Raw genomic sequence first — 15,024 nt, forward strand, 5'->3', positions numbered from 1 at the left:
CACCCGATCCCGTTAGTCGCATTTTACCACAAGCATGGATTGCTGATCTATTGTAACCCGGATCTTCGCGGATCCGCGACAGTGAAATAGACTGGGATAAAAAAGAAAAGAAAAAAAAGCCTCTTGTGATTTCATTGATAGAAACTATTGATAGAAATAGCAAGACAACGCGTGAGGTAGCATTGACTCATCTGGCATGTCATTCGTACATCAAATATGGTAAAACATTGATATTATTTAATTGTGGCCCCGGTTACATAACATTCGTCTGAAGTCCTCCTCTCTTGTATAAAAGCTAGTCGAAGGAAAATGCTACATTTAAATATGTACACAAAATAACACGGTCGTTTCATAAGTGTGTCAAACGCATGATCTCTATAACATATAGCAACTGTCAAACAAATCAAGTATTACACATACACGAATTGGAGAAGATCCTGTTAGAGAAAAATAAATGTTTGAAGGAGTATGTCCGTGAGCAGTTCATACACGACCAGGACATAGTGAAATATATCAGGCAAGTTGTAAGTGAACTTGACCTAGACTCGTGCCGAATGGTAAGGTCAAGGTCAGACCAGCTGTTTGTCACGAGAGGTTAGGATCGGGGGTTTTCAGTGGGAACTGTCATCGTGGACGGAGTTGCTATGTGACATTCGTCTTATATGCGGAACGTTTTACATGCGGAATGTGATGCGCCTTTGTGTTAATGTGATCTTTATCGGACCTGGCTTGAAGAATGAGACAGGTAAGAAAGAACACCTGTTGCCTTTGATGTTGTCTCCGATTCTTTAAATGTACGGAACGATAGTCGCATAATCGCTGAGATAGTCCAGGTGAACTTAGGTATGGCGATGTAGTTACGGATCATTATGATTTATCGTCATACTCGCTACTCTGCTGGTGAATTGAAATGATATAAATGTTTTGAGTTAAAAACTACGCCAAATGACAGGTCAATAGCAACTGACTTACGTAATCAGCTGTTTTAAGGATATATATCCACGCTGTGAGCAGGCATTTGAGACAATATAATTTATAGGTTACTTTATTAAAATTATTACTAGTGTCACAATCATGACTTCCTATTTGTCATATGTAGCCTAAGGGATACAGGGAAGGAATATTGTATGATTTGCCAGGCATTTCAATAACCATCAATCTCATTAAAATCAGATCTTAGTTCTCGCTATAGCTAAACAAAGATCTGAGGACATCCCATTACGGATCACGTCAGAACGACCTTTCATCCGACCAATCAAAGTGTCGCTTACCATATCATGAAAGTGACACTTAGAATGTGTTTTCTAATCATGGAACATCGAAAACTTTAACACAGGGTATTCCGAACAACAATTACAGCCCGTATCCGTCAAAATCATTGTCTATCTCTCACTTCCGTGGGTAAAAAAAATGAAAATAGAGAGGTGTTGCACAGTACGTGAGAAGCACTGCCATACAATCTCAACCTTATATTAAACATTCCGGAATGTTCGTTTGTTCAGTTTTCAAAATTTTAATCGAGAACTGTGTCAACATATTTTTCAAGCATAGTCTGTAACGGAAGTCGCCAGGGTGTTGTAAAGCTCGAGAAAGCTGCTTTCTAATTGGCTGATGTCGACTTCTTTTTAGTCATTTCAGTGGTCGGTCAAAGTTCACGAAAGGTCTTTCTGACATGACCCGTAATGGGATGTCCTCAGATCTTTGTTTAGCGGCAGCGAGAACTTAGATCTTATTTTAATGAGATTGAATAACCATAGCCTATACTGAAATCATCATGGTACATAGATTAACATATAGACAGGTTTGTTAATATGATTTACTTTTGCATATATTTGATATTTGGTTTGACATAAGACATGATCATTGAATGGAAAATATTATGTTGTATAATGTGTGTAGGGGTTTGGTGTGTGTAAGTAAATATTAATTGCTGGAGAAAATTGCTGGATATGGCCAAATGTAGGCTAACTTGTGGGGAAGGAAAAATATCTCTTCATCTGTAGGTTGTTCTTAGTGACAATAAAATAATGTGAGTTGTATGATTGGAACAATGGTGAAGTGGGCGGGGAAGAGGCTGACATTCGTGAATTTCATCTATTTATTTTACCACAGTTTTATCCCGTTATACTTTTATAGAATTGCTAGCATTATTTATGATATTTTTACATATATATAAATAGTTGCCATGACAATTTTAAGCCCCAGTGTTTTTCATTGTTTCACTTAATGTTTCAGCATTTTTGTAATCGTGATCGAAAGAATGAATACCGGGGTACCCATGTGTCCAAAACGAATCATTGTGTGAAGTTTTAACCCCTAAGCAAGTTTATCTCTATTCCCCAGCTCACATTGGGGTTTTCCGCCCTAATTTTAAGTTAGCAAACACATATAGCTCAAATACTTATTGAATAGCATAGAGTAGCTCAGCCTTCCCTTCTCTATCTATGGTGAGATCTCACCCACCCAGTCTAGATCTGTGGTGAGATCTCACCCACCCAGTCTAGATCTGTGGTGAGATCTCACTCACCCAGTCTAGATCTGTTGAGGTCTGTGGTGAGAATCTCACCTATTCTGTCTAAGATCTGTTGAGGTCTGCGGTGAGAATCTCTCTCTCTCCAACACTCTGTCTAGGATCTGTTGAGGTCTGCAGCAAGAATCTCTCTCTCTCCAACACTCTGTTGAGGTCTGCGGTGAGAATCTCTCTCTTTCCAACACTCTGTCTAGGATCTGTTGAGGTCTGCAGCAAGAATCTCTACATCACCCACTCTGACAAGGATCTGTTGAGGTCTGCGGTTAGAATCTCTCCCTCACCCACTCTGTCAAGGATCTGTTGAGGTCTGCGGTGAGAATCTCTCCCTCCAACACTCTGTGTAGGATCTATTGAGGTCTGTGGAGAGAATCTCTACCTCACCCACTCTGTCTAGGATCTGTTGAGGTCTGCGGTGAGAATCTCTCCCTCCAACACTCTGTCTAGGATCTATTGAGGTCTGCAGCAAGAATCTCTACCTAACCCACTCTGACAAGGATCTGTTGAGGTCTGCGGTTAGAATCTCTCCCTCACCCACTCTGTCTAGGATCTGTTGAGGTCTGCAGTGAGAATCTCTCCCTCCAACACTCTGTCTAGGATCTGTTGAGGTCTGCAGCAAGAATCTCTACCTCACCCACTCTGACAAGGATCTGTTGAGGTCTGCGGCTAGAATCTCTCCCTCACCCACTCTGACAAGGATCTGTTGAGGTCTGCAGTGAGAAACTCTCCCTCCAACACTCTGTCTAGGATCTGTTGAGGTCTGCGGTGAGAATCTCTCCCTCCAACACTCTGTCTAGGATCTGTTGAGGTCTGCAGTGGAGAAACTCTCCCTCCAACACTCTGTCAAGGATCTGTTGAGGTCTGCAGTGAGAATCTCTCCCTCACCCACTCTGTCTAGGATCTGTTGAGGTCTGCAGTGAGAATCTCCCCCTCCAACACTCTGTCTAGGATCTGTTGAGGTCTGCGGTGAGAATCTCTCCCTCCAACACTCTGTCTAGGATCTGTTGAGGTCTGCAGTGAGAATCTCTCCCTCCAACACTCTGTCTAGGATCTGTTGAGGTCTGCGGTGAGAATCTCTCCCTCCAACACTCTGTCTAGGATCTGTTGAGGTCTGCAGTGAGAATCTCTCCCTCCAACACTCTGTCTAGGATCTGTTGAGGTCTGCGGTGAGAATCTCTCCCTCCAACACTCTGTCTAGGATCTGTTGAGGTCTGCAGTGGAGAAACTCTCCCTCCAACACTCTGTCAAGGATCTGTTGAGGTCTGCAGTGAGAATCTCTCCCTCACCCACTCTGTCTAGGATCTGTTGAGGTCTGCAGTGAGAATCTCCCCCTCCAACACTCTGTCTAGGATCTGTTGAGGTCTGTGGTGAGAAACTCTCCCTCCAACACTCTGTCAAGGATCTGTTGAGGTCTTTGATGAGAAACTCTCCCTCCAACACTCTGTCTAGGATCTGTTGAGGTCTGCAGTGAGAATCTCTCCCTCCAACACTCTGTCTAGGATCTGTTGAGGTCTGCAGCAAGAATCTCTACCTCACCCACTCTGACAAGGATCTGTTGAGGTCTGCGGTTAGAATCTCTCCCTCACCCACTCTGTCTAGGATCTGTTGAGGTCTGCAGTGAGAATCTCTCCCTCCAACACTCTGTCTAGGATCTGTTGAGGTCTGTGGTGAGAAACTCTCCTTCCAACACTCTGTCAAGGATCTGTTGAGGTCTGTGGTGAGAAACTCTCCCTCACCCACTCTGTCTAGGATCTGTTGAGGTCTGCAGTGAGAATCTCTCCCTCACCCACTCTGTCTAGGATCTGTTGAGGTCTGCAGTGAGAATCTCTCCCTCCAACACTCTGTCTAGGATCTGTTGAGGTCTGCAGTGAGAATCTCTCCCTCCAACACTCTGTCTAGGATCTGTTGAGGTCTGCAGTGAGAATCTCTCCCTCACCCACTCTGTCTAGGATCTGTTGAGGTCTGCAGTGAGAAACTCTCCCTCACCCACTCTGTCTAGGATCTGTTGAGGTCTGCAGTGAGAATCTCTCCCTCCAACACTCTATCTAGGATCTGTTGAGGTCTGCAGTGAGAAACTCTCCCTCACCCACTCTGTCTAGGATCTGTTGAGGTCTGCAGTGAGAATCTCTCCCTCACCCACTCTGTCTAGGATCTGTTGAGGTCTGCAGTGAGAATCTCTCCCTCCAACACTCTATCTAGGATCTGTTGAGGTCTGCAGTGAGAATCTCTCCCTCCAACACTCTGTCTAGGATCTGTTGAGGTCTGTGGTGAGAAACTCTCCTTCCAACACTCTGTCAAGGATCTGTTGAGGTCTGTGGTGAGAAACTCTCCCTCACCCACTCTGTCTAGGATCTGTTGAGGTCTGCAGTGAGAATCTCTCCCTCACCCACTCTGTCTAGGATCTGTTGAGGTCTGCAGTGAGAATCTCTCCCTCCAACACTCTATCTAGGATCTGTTGAGGTCTGCAGTGAGAATCTCTCCCTCCAACACTCTGTCTAGGATCTGTTGAGGTCTGCAGTGAGAATCTCTCCCTCACCCACTCTGTCTAGGATCTGTTGAGGTCTGCAGTGAGAATCTCTCCCTCACCCACTCTGTCTAGGATCTGTTGAGGTCTGCAGTGAGAATCTCTCCCTCCAACACTCTGTCTAGGATCTGTTGAGGTCTGCAGTGAGAATCTCTCCCTCCAACACTCTGTCTAGGATCTGTTGAGGTCTGCAGTGAGAATCTCTCCCTCCAACACTCTGTCTAGGATCTGTTGAGGTCTGCAGTGAGAATCTCTCCCTCCAACACTCTGTCTAGGATCTGTTGAGGTCTGCAGTGAGAATCTCTCCCTCCAACACTCTGTCTAGGATCTGTTGAGGTCTGCAGTGGAGAAACTCTCCCTCCAACACTCTGTCTAGGATCTGTTGAGGTCTGCAGTGAGAATCTCTCCCTCACCCACTCTGTCTAGGATCTGTTGAGGTCTGCAGTGAGAAACTCTCCCTCACCCACTCTGTCTAGGATCTGTTGAGGTCTGCAGTGAGAATCTCTCCTTCCAACACTCTGTCTAGGATCTGTTGAGGTCTGCATTGAGAAACTCTCCCTCACCCACTCTGTCTAGGATCTGTTGAGGTCTGCAGTGAGAATCTCTCCCTCACCCACTCTGTCTAGGATCTGTTGAGGTCTGCAGTGAGAATTTCTCCCTCCAACACTCTATCTAGGATCTGTTGAGGTCTGCAGTGAGAATCTCTCCCTCACCCACTCTGTCTAGGATCTGTTGAGGTCTGCAGTGAGAATCTCTCCCTCCAACACTCTGTCTAGGATCTGTTGAGGTCTGTGGTGAGAAACTCTCCTTCCAACACTCTGTCAAGGATCTGTTGAGGTCTGTGGTGAGAAACTCTCCCTCACCCACTCTGTCTAGGATCTGTTGAGGTCTGCAGTGAGAATCTCTCCCTCACCCACTCTGTCTAGGATCTGTTGAGGTCTGCAGTGAGAATCTCTCCCTCCAACACTCTATCTAGGATCTGTTGAGGTCTGCAGTGAGAATCTCTCCCTCACCCACTCTGTCTAGGATCTGTTGAGGTCTGCAGTGAGAATCTCTTCCTCCAACACTCTGTCTAGGATCTGTTGAGGTCTGCAGTGAGAATCTCTCCCTCCAACACTCTGTCTAGGATCTGTTGAGGTCTGCAGTGAGAATCTCTCCCTCCAACACTCTATCTAGGATCTGTTGAGGTCTGCAGTGAGAATCTCTCCCTCACCCACTCTGTCTAGGATCTGTTGAGGTCTGCAGTGAGAATCTCTCCCTCACCCACTCTGTCAAGGATCTGTTGAGGTCTGTGGCGAGAATCTCTCCTGCACTCACTCTTTGAAGGATCTGTAGTGGTCTGAAACAGTTCATGATTAATTCATGAACAGTTTGTGAACATTAACAGACATGTTTTGGGGTATGTTCTGTGATAGAAACTAACAGTTTTTGTCCACTAGTCCTTATAATGATAACATATAGCAAAACCCTTAAAATGGGCCAATTTCTACTTGTCCTCATGATACCTTAACTATTGGGCAGTTTGGTAAGGACTACAGGACTAGTTCCAGTTTCTAACGCTGATTAAATGGCACTTTTAGTTCATGAGCAGTTCATGAAGAAAACAATACAACGCAGTGACAATACTTTGTCTGACCATCATGAGCATACTGCCTGATTGTCTGGGTTTCAGATGGCCGTCAGTCACCGGTCACAGACCGATAAATTTTCTATTTGACCGATGTTTTGTTTAAGTTGTTGGACTTTTGACCGATAGAAATGCTAAGCAAGGCGTCACACGTGTCATAATTTCATGATTACATAGTAAATAGTAAGGATTATTCAATTTCGGGTATCGATTTGGAGCCATCGATTTTAATGCTCTCATAAAGTTTAGTGCCAATCGAGACTCAGTTGTCCTTGTGTCTGGGGGATGGGGGGGTGAAGTTGATGGCAGTATTGCTCCCAGACACGGCGGGTAGCCAGGTGTGTGGAAGCTATGCCCGATTTTTTTAAAGTACTGATTTAACTTCGAAATTTTACTGCATTCGGCATCTTTGTTTAAGTGACTTATTGACTTTTGCCACTGACTTATTACATTTCTTGGGTCCAAGTCATTGACCTGTATACAGCTTTTTGTGTCAAAATCACTGTTGTCTGGGTTTCCATTGGACACAACGGAAGTTTCTGTGTATGGTGTTACTTTTCAAACAATGCTTATAGTCGATATCTACTATAATTAACAGTTCAAGATATAACATTTATAGAGAATACAGAATATACCGATCTGTATATGGTCTCTGGTTAGAACCAGAAAAGTGTTTTTATGTTATTAGCAAAGTAAAGCTTCAATATATATTAATAAGGTTTAGATGAAGGTAGGTGGCAAAAAATCAATGCATGCGTGAGAAACTGCCCTTTATGTGATCGAGGTATAGAAAGTGGGTATCAGTTTTACTTATGTGTGCTACTTTTGATGTTATTAGTAAAAAATATCTACCAAAGACATGTATCACTTATGTAAATATGCATACATTTAGAAAGGTAATTGTCACAAACGATACACAACAAATAAAATCACTATGCCTGTTTATTTATCATGTGTATGAAAAAATAAAGTATTTTTTAAACATTGTTTAAAATTATGTACATGTCCACTACTGTACTGTAATTGTTATTTGTATTTGGGCAGTGTTCCTGTTGGTTTTGGGGGCACGGGTGGCCCAGTCCTCAGCGATTCACTGTGCAGAGTTGCATCCCTTGGGCACACCAGAAACCTATGATTGTGGGTTCGAATCCCGGTTTGCCCCGATTATGTTTCTAGGTTGTCAGCACCATGCCCGTGCTCGTGGGTTTCACCGAAGTGGTAAACGTCTGAGACCTGAAACACTTCGGGCTTTCCTCCCACATTAAGCTGACATGCCGCGATATAACTGGAATATTGTTAAAAGCAGCGTTAAACCCAACTCACTCACTCACTCCTGTTGGCTTTTGAAACTGCCAGTCCTGGCAACTCAAAAAATGACCAGTCCCCCTAATTTTTGTGCGTTCCAACTTAAGACAACATATAGAAATTAACTGGTTTTAAGTCTTTGAACATCACTTTCACTGCAGTGACATCATCTCTGATCTACATGTCACTCAAAGTTCAGTCACAATTTTCTCTTTTTTTGTGAATATTTTGAGACTAAGTCGTTACAATTGTGTATTTAACCTCGAAGCAAAGAGAAATGTTAATTCATTGCACTTAAAATAGACAAGGGGAAACCCTGATGGTTACAGACAAGCTGACTTCGTTCGAAAAATATACTTCCATGAATATCACCGATGTTTTGTTCATCAAAGTTTTATAAGGCACTTTAGTTGCCATCCAACTGGCAGTCACTTGAATTAACGGTCCAAGCCTAATTTTACCGGTACAAAACTGGTAATTACTGGTAAATGGGAACACTTCTATGGGCCTATGGCCTTCATACTGTATATAGTATATACTGATTTGATGTTTAGGGCATAATATAACGGTAAAGCTATTTTTCAGGACATTATCATTTGCAGAAGCCTGAGGTCTTCCATTAACGGCCTGACGGAGGAGGGCATTTGAAAAGACCGAGGGCTTCTGCAAATGATAATGCCCTGAAAAATAGCGTTACCGTTATTATAGCTAAAATGGTTGGAATTTGTTACAATACCCTTTTTGAAACATTTAACTGCAATCAACACGAATGCCACTGACCCACTTTTACAAAAATGGAAACGTCATAGAACAAATGAGATGACGTCCCTATTCAACGTGACGTCACTATCCCTATCCTATGGTGTCACCTAACAACAGGCGTGATAATTGCTCGTCGTCAAGCAATATGAGGGCATTATCAAGTTACAGTGGCCCGCTGATTTCTGATAACATGCGGGCGGTTTAATGATAATTCTATCCATTTTAGCTATAAAACATGTTTTACTTTACCTGACATGACACAATTCAGATATATAAGGATGCAGAGGCACGGGCTGTAGTCTGTTTCAACTGTCTCCTTGTTCCAGTACTGTCTGGGTGGTTGGGTAGTGGTTAAAGCGCTCGCTTGTCACGCTGAAGACCTGGGTTCGATTCCCGTCATGGGTACAATGTGCGAAGTCTATTTCTGGTATCCCAGATAGAGCTGGAATATTGCTAAAAGCGGCGTGAGACCATACTCACTCACTCACTCACTCCAGTACTGTTTGTTTGTACAAAGTACAGAAGCTAAAGCAGTTTGTAGTGTCAGGTAAGTATAAAACCGTTGCATTTAATCAGATATCCTCATATTTCTAATGAACACAGGAACTGCCCTTCAATTTACCGGTCCAAGCCATATTTTGCTGTCCAGTATTGGGTATAATTCCTGAAGATCAGAATCAGTGTTCATATACCTGTCCATGAAACAGTTTACTGAAATATTTTCTTTGAATTGTAGGTAAAATGTGCAAAGTGTATTTTTTGTGTCCCCCTTAAACCCTTTAGCTCAGATGACAGACGCTTCATGTTACAGGCGATGAGGTTGCCTCTTGGTTATAGTATTTGTTCATAATTCCAAAGACCTAGGTTTTGATCTGGGGTAGTATAGGTCTTCAGCAACCCGTTCTTGGCATAAACGGCAACTATGCTTGTCGTAAAAGGTGACAAACCGGATTGGGTGGTCAGGCTCGCTGACTTGGTGGATGCATGTCATCGTATCCCAATTGAGTGGATCAGTGCTCATGATGTCAATCACAGGATTGTCTGGTCCAGAATGGATTTTTTACAGACTGACGTCATATAGCTGGAATATTGCTGAGACCACATTAAACAACAAAGAAAAAATGTAATACTGACATTGGTGCATTGGGTGAACTCCATTCTTTGTATTCTTGGTACCCTTGCCATGGCTGGAATAGAGCTTAGACTTTATGACAGTGTTCCTGTTTACCATTACACATCAGCTTTTAACCAGTAAAATTAGGCTTGGATCGGAAATTCATGTGACTGCCAGTCCCTGTGGACTGGCAAATAAAGTACCAAATAAATCTTTGTTGTTGAACAAAACATCAGTGATAATCAATAAAGTATATTTTTTAACAAAGTCAGCTTGTCTGTTATCATCAGGGTTTCCCATTGTCTATTTTTAGTGCAAGGAAACAGCATTTTGCTTTGCTTCGAGGTTAAATATCTATTTGTAGTGACTTATTCTCGAACCAAAAGAAGAGATAACTGTGACTGGACTTTGTGTGAATGATTTGTAGATCTAACTAGGTTTCTTCAGAGATGACGTCATTGAAATTTCTCGGTCATGAACGTACAAGGCATAGAACATGATGTTTAAAGAATGAAAAGGTAATTTACGTTTTATTTTTATTTTTTTGAAAGTTTGTACTGACAAATATTGAGGGGACTGGTACTTTTTAGAGTTGCCAGTACACAAGGACTAGCAGAAAAGCCAGTACACAAGGACTAGCAGTTTAAAAAGCCAGCGTGAAAACACTGTGTCACACTTGATCACAATCCAGGTGTTTGTTTCACCAGCTTATAAAGGTGAGGTCTTGTAACTGTGATCTGGTTGCCTTGGTTACTGTGAGATGTTTCTTAAATCGGTAATTGTTGTTATTGTTTAGACATTACAGCATATGAATAATGTTTTTAAAATTATTTCATCATTCAATCAAGGATAGTAGCTATAAGACATTTACAATGTTGAACAGTTTTCATTGATATCTGAACTTTGTTTCAATTGCTGATATGTCTAATTTCTCGACCAGTTGACTTTGGTATTTATTTATATCACTTGAATTATCACAAAATTATTTGGCATAAATATGTCACATGGTGCTTAGCTTTGTAGATTCAAGTTACCATGGAAACATGGCCTGGCAATGTTAGCGACAGGCTGTATTTATTCATAGATAGCCCACACAGATCACAGATGATGATATTTTTTGACTGATTGATTGTGAAAGGTGTAAAGACGGCTCCTCATTTGGTATTGATGGCTTTCTTTGGTTATTGAGTTTACACTTACTCCTTTGGGTCCAGTTTACACTTACTCCTTTGGGTCAAGTTTACACTTACACCTTTGGGTCAAGTTTACACTTACACCTTTGGGTCCAGTTTACACTTACTTCTCTGGGTCCAGTTTACACTTACTCCTTTGGGTCCAGTTTACACTTACTCCTTTGGGTCCAGTTTACACTTACTCCTTTGGGTCCAGTTTACACTTACTCCTTTGTTGCAGTTTACACTTACTCCTTTGGGTCCAGTTTACACTTACTCCTTTGTTGCAGTTCACACTTACTCCTTTGGATCCAGTTTACACTTACTCCTTTGGGTCCATTTTACACTTACTCCTTTGGGTCCAGTTTACACTTACTCCTTTGGGTCCAGGTTACACTTGCTCCTTTGGGTCAAGTTTACACTTACTCCTTTGGGTCCAGTTTACACTTACTCCTTTGTTGCAGTTTACACTTACTCCTTTGGGTCCAGTTTACACTTACTCCTTTAGGTCCAGTTTACACTTACTCCTTTAGGTCCAGTTTACACTTACTCCTTTGGGTCCAGTTTACACTTACTCCTTTGGGTCCAGTTTACACTTACTCCTTTGGGTCCAGTTTACACTTACTCCTTTGGGTCCAGTTTACACTTACTCCTTTGGGTCCAGTTTACACTTACTCCTTTGGGCCCAGTTTACACTTACTCCTTTGGGTCCAGTTTACACTTACTCCTTTGGGTCCAGTTTACACTTACTCCTTTGGGTCCAGTTAACACTTACTCCTCTGGGTCCAGTTTACACTTACTCCTTTGTTGCAGTTTACACTTACTCCTTTGGGTCCAGTTTACACTTACTCCTTTGGGTCCAGTTTTCACTTACTCCTTTGGGTCCAGTTTTCACTTACTCCTTTGGGTCCAGTTTACACTTACTCCTTTGTTGCAGTTAACAATTACTCCTTTGGGTTCAGTTTACACTTACTCCTTTTGGATCCAGTTTACACTTACTCCTTTGGGTCAAGTTAACACTTACTCCTTCGGGTCCAGTTTACACTTACTCCTTTGTTGCAGTTTACACTTACTCCTTTGGGTCCAGTTTACACTTACTCCTTTTGGATCCAGTTTACACTTACTCCTTTGGGTCCAGTTTACACTTACTCCTTTGGGTCCAGTTTACACTTACTCCTTTGGGTCCAGTTTACACTTGCTCCTTTGGGTCCAGTTTACACTTACTCCTTTGGGTCCAGTTTACACTTACTCCTTTGTTGCAGTTTACACTTACTCCTTTGGGTCGAGTTTACACTTACTCCTTTGGGTCCAGTTTACACTTACTCCTTTTGGCCCAGTTTACACTTACTCCTTTGTTGCAGTTTACACTTACTCCTTTGGGTCCAGTTTACACTTTCTCCTTTGGATCCAGTTTACATTTACTCCTTTGGGTCCAGTTTACACTTACTCCTTTGGGTCCAGTTTACACTTACTCCTTTGTTGCAGTTTACACTTACTCCTTTGGGTCCAGTTTACACTTTCTCCTTTGGGTCCAGTTTTCACTTACTCCTTTAGGTCCAGTTTACACTTACTCCTTTGGGTCCAGTTTACACTTACTCCTTTGGGTCCAGTTTACACTTACTCCTTTGGGTCCAGTTTACACTTACTCCTTTGGGTCCAGTTTACACTTACTCCTTTGGGCCCAGTTTACACTTACTCCTTTGGGTCCAGTTTACACTTACTCCTTTGGGTCCAGTTTACACTTACTCCTTTGGGTCCAGTTAACACTTACTCCTCTGGGTCCAGTTTACACTTACTCCTTTGTTGCAGTTTACACTTACTCCTTTGGGTCCAGTTTACACTTACTCCTTTGGGTCCAGTTTTCACTTACTCCTTTGGGTCCAGTTTTCACTTACTCCTTTGGGTCCAGTTTACACTTACTCCTTTGTTGCAGTTAACAATTACTCCTTTGGGTTCAGTTTACACTTACTCCTTTTGGATCCAGTTTACACTTACTCCTTTGGGTCAAGTTAACACTTACTCCTTCGGGTCCAGTTTACACTTACTCCTTTGTTGCAGTTTACACTTACTCCTTTGGGTCCAGTTTACACTTACTCCTTTTGGATCCAGTTTACACTTACTCCTTTGGGTCCAGTTTACACTTACTCCTTTGGGTCCAGTTTACACTTACTCCTTTGGGTCCAGTTTACACTTGCTCCTTTGGGTCCAGTTTACACTTACTCCTTTGGGTCCAGTTTACACTTACTCCTTTGTTGCAGTTTACACTTACTCCTTTGGGTCGAGTTTACACTTACTCCTTTGGGTCCAGTTTACACTTACTCCTTTTGGCCCAGTTTACACTTACTCCTTTGTTGCAGTTTACACTTACTCCTTTGGGTCCAGTTTACACTTTCTCCTTTGGATCCAGTTTACATTTACTCCTTTGGGTCCAGTTTACACTTACTCCTTTGGGTCCAGTTTACACTTACTCCTTTGTTGCAGTTTACACTTACTCCTTTGGGTCCAGTTTACACTTTCTCCTTTGGGTCCAGTTTTCACTTACTCCTTTAGGTCCAGTTTACACTTACTCCTTTGGGTCCAGTTTACACTTACTCCTTTGGGTCCAGTTTACACTGTTGCTACATGAAGATATGAGGACATCACTAGAGTTAGACGACCATTCATCCCAAAACAGGGGGCACAGGTGGCCCAGTCGTCTAAGGCACCCGATTCACTGTGCAGAGTTGCGTCCCGTGGGCACGTCAGAAACCTATGATTGTGGGTTCGAATCCCGGTTCACCCCGATTATGTTTCTAGGTTTATCAGCACCATACCCGTGGGTTTCACCGAAGTGGTAAACATCTGAGACCTGCATCACTTCAGGCTTTCCTCCCACATTAAGCTCACACACCGTAATATATCTGGAATACTGTTAAAAGCGGCGTTAAACCCGACTCACTCACTTACTCACTCACTCATCTGAAAACATTTGAATGGAAGAGACTTTCCACAGCTTGTGGAAAGTCCTGCCATACAATCTTGGCCATCTATTAAACATTCAGATTTTCCTTTTGTTTAGTTTTCAAATTTTGAATTGAGAACATTGTTGAAATATTTTTTCAAAATGTATGCTGGTTTGGAAGTTGGCATTTTGCAACTAGTGCCGTAAAATTCGAGAACTCTTCTCTTTGATTGGCTAACGCTGACTTCATGTTTGTCATTTCATTGGTCAGTAAAAGTTCCCAATGTTGTTCTGATGTGCCCAATGTGATGTCCTCAGATGATGATGATGATGATGATGATGACCAGACCAATGATGCAGATTCCCCCAAAATATCTAAAAAATGTCATGGTTTGATTTTTACACCCCCCACTCCCCCCCTCACACACACACACACAAAAAAACACAACAAACAACCAAAATCAACAAACATGGTCATAGTAATCATATTTTTAAAAAGAGCATTTCAGTAAACTATGGTTTTATGTTTGCAAAATTCACAACACCAGGTCTGTTTGGTGATGTTGGTGCAAGTTACTTTTTATATTGGTTGTTTCAAAAAGACTCCGGATCCGGATTTGCTTTTCCTGCTGAAGCAGATATTTTTTTAACTGAGAGGAGTTCCTCTTTAAATACGAGCTCAGTTTACAACATGTACAAGTGAACTCGCATGCATGTCATCGTCAACATGGTGCTGGGTACCCCAGTGTGTTGACGTCATCACCCCCACCCTGTCAGTTATGCAATGTATGCTACTGAGGCTGTTGACACAGCACCTGCTTGCCTGCTGTTACAGAGCCTTGTGATTTGGGTGTGGCTCTCTCTGTATGTGACCACCTCCGAGATATGGGACAACCTTATGGGTGAAAAATCACATTCTGACTACCTATTATATCTTAGTATCTTAGGACCACAAAAAGACAATTCGTAAGCTTCAATTCATTTTTATTACAGAGACGCATGGCATCAAACATTTGGACTCATTTTCTGCAAAGTCCCTTTACCAGAATAAT

At 42.4% G+C, this 15,024-nt stretch overlaps 1 protein-coding gene across 1 annotated transcript in view; it reads left to right on the forward strand.

Moving 5' to 3' along the window:
- Positions 1 to 554: 554 nt before the first annotated feature.
- Positions 555 to 15,024, forward strand: part of LOC124146908 (protein cycle-like) — a 126,609-nt gene continuing 112,139 nt past the window's right edge. The window contains exon 1 of the mRNA XM_046517464.2: positions 555 to 745. The gene's annotated coding sequence lies outside the window, so the exon portion shown is untranslated. The remainder of the gene's footprint in view (positions 746 to 15,024) is intronic.

The sequence above is a fragment of the Haliotis rufescens genome, unplaced genomic scaffold (genome assembly GCF_023055435.1).
Source record: "Haliotis rufescens isolate VD_foot unplaced genomic scaffold, xgHalRufe1.0.p SCAF_85, whole genome shotgun sequence".
NCBI lineage: Eukaryota > Metazoa > Mollusca > Gastropoda > Lepetellida > Haliotidae > Haliotis > Haliotis rufescens.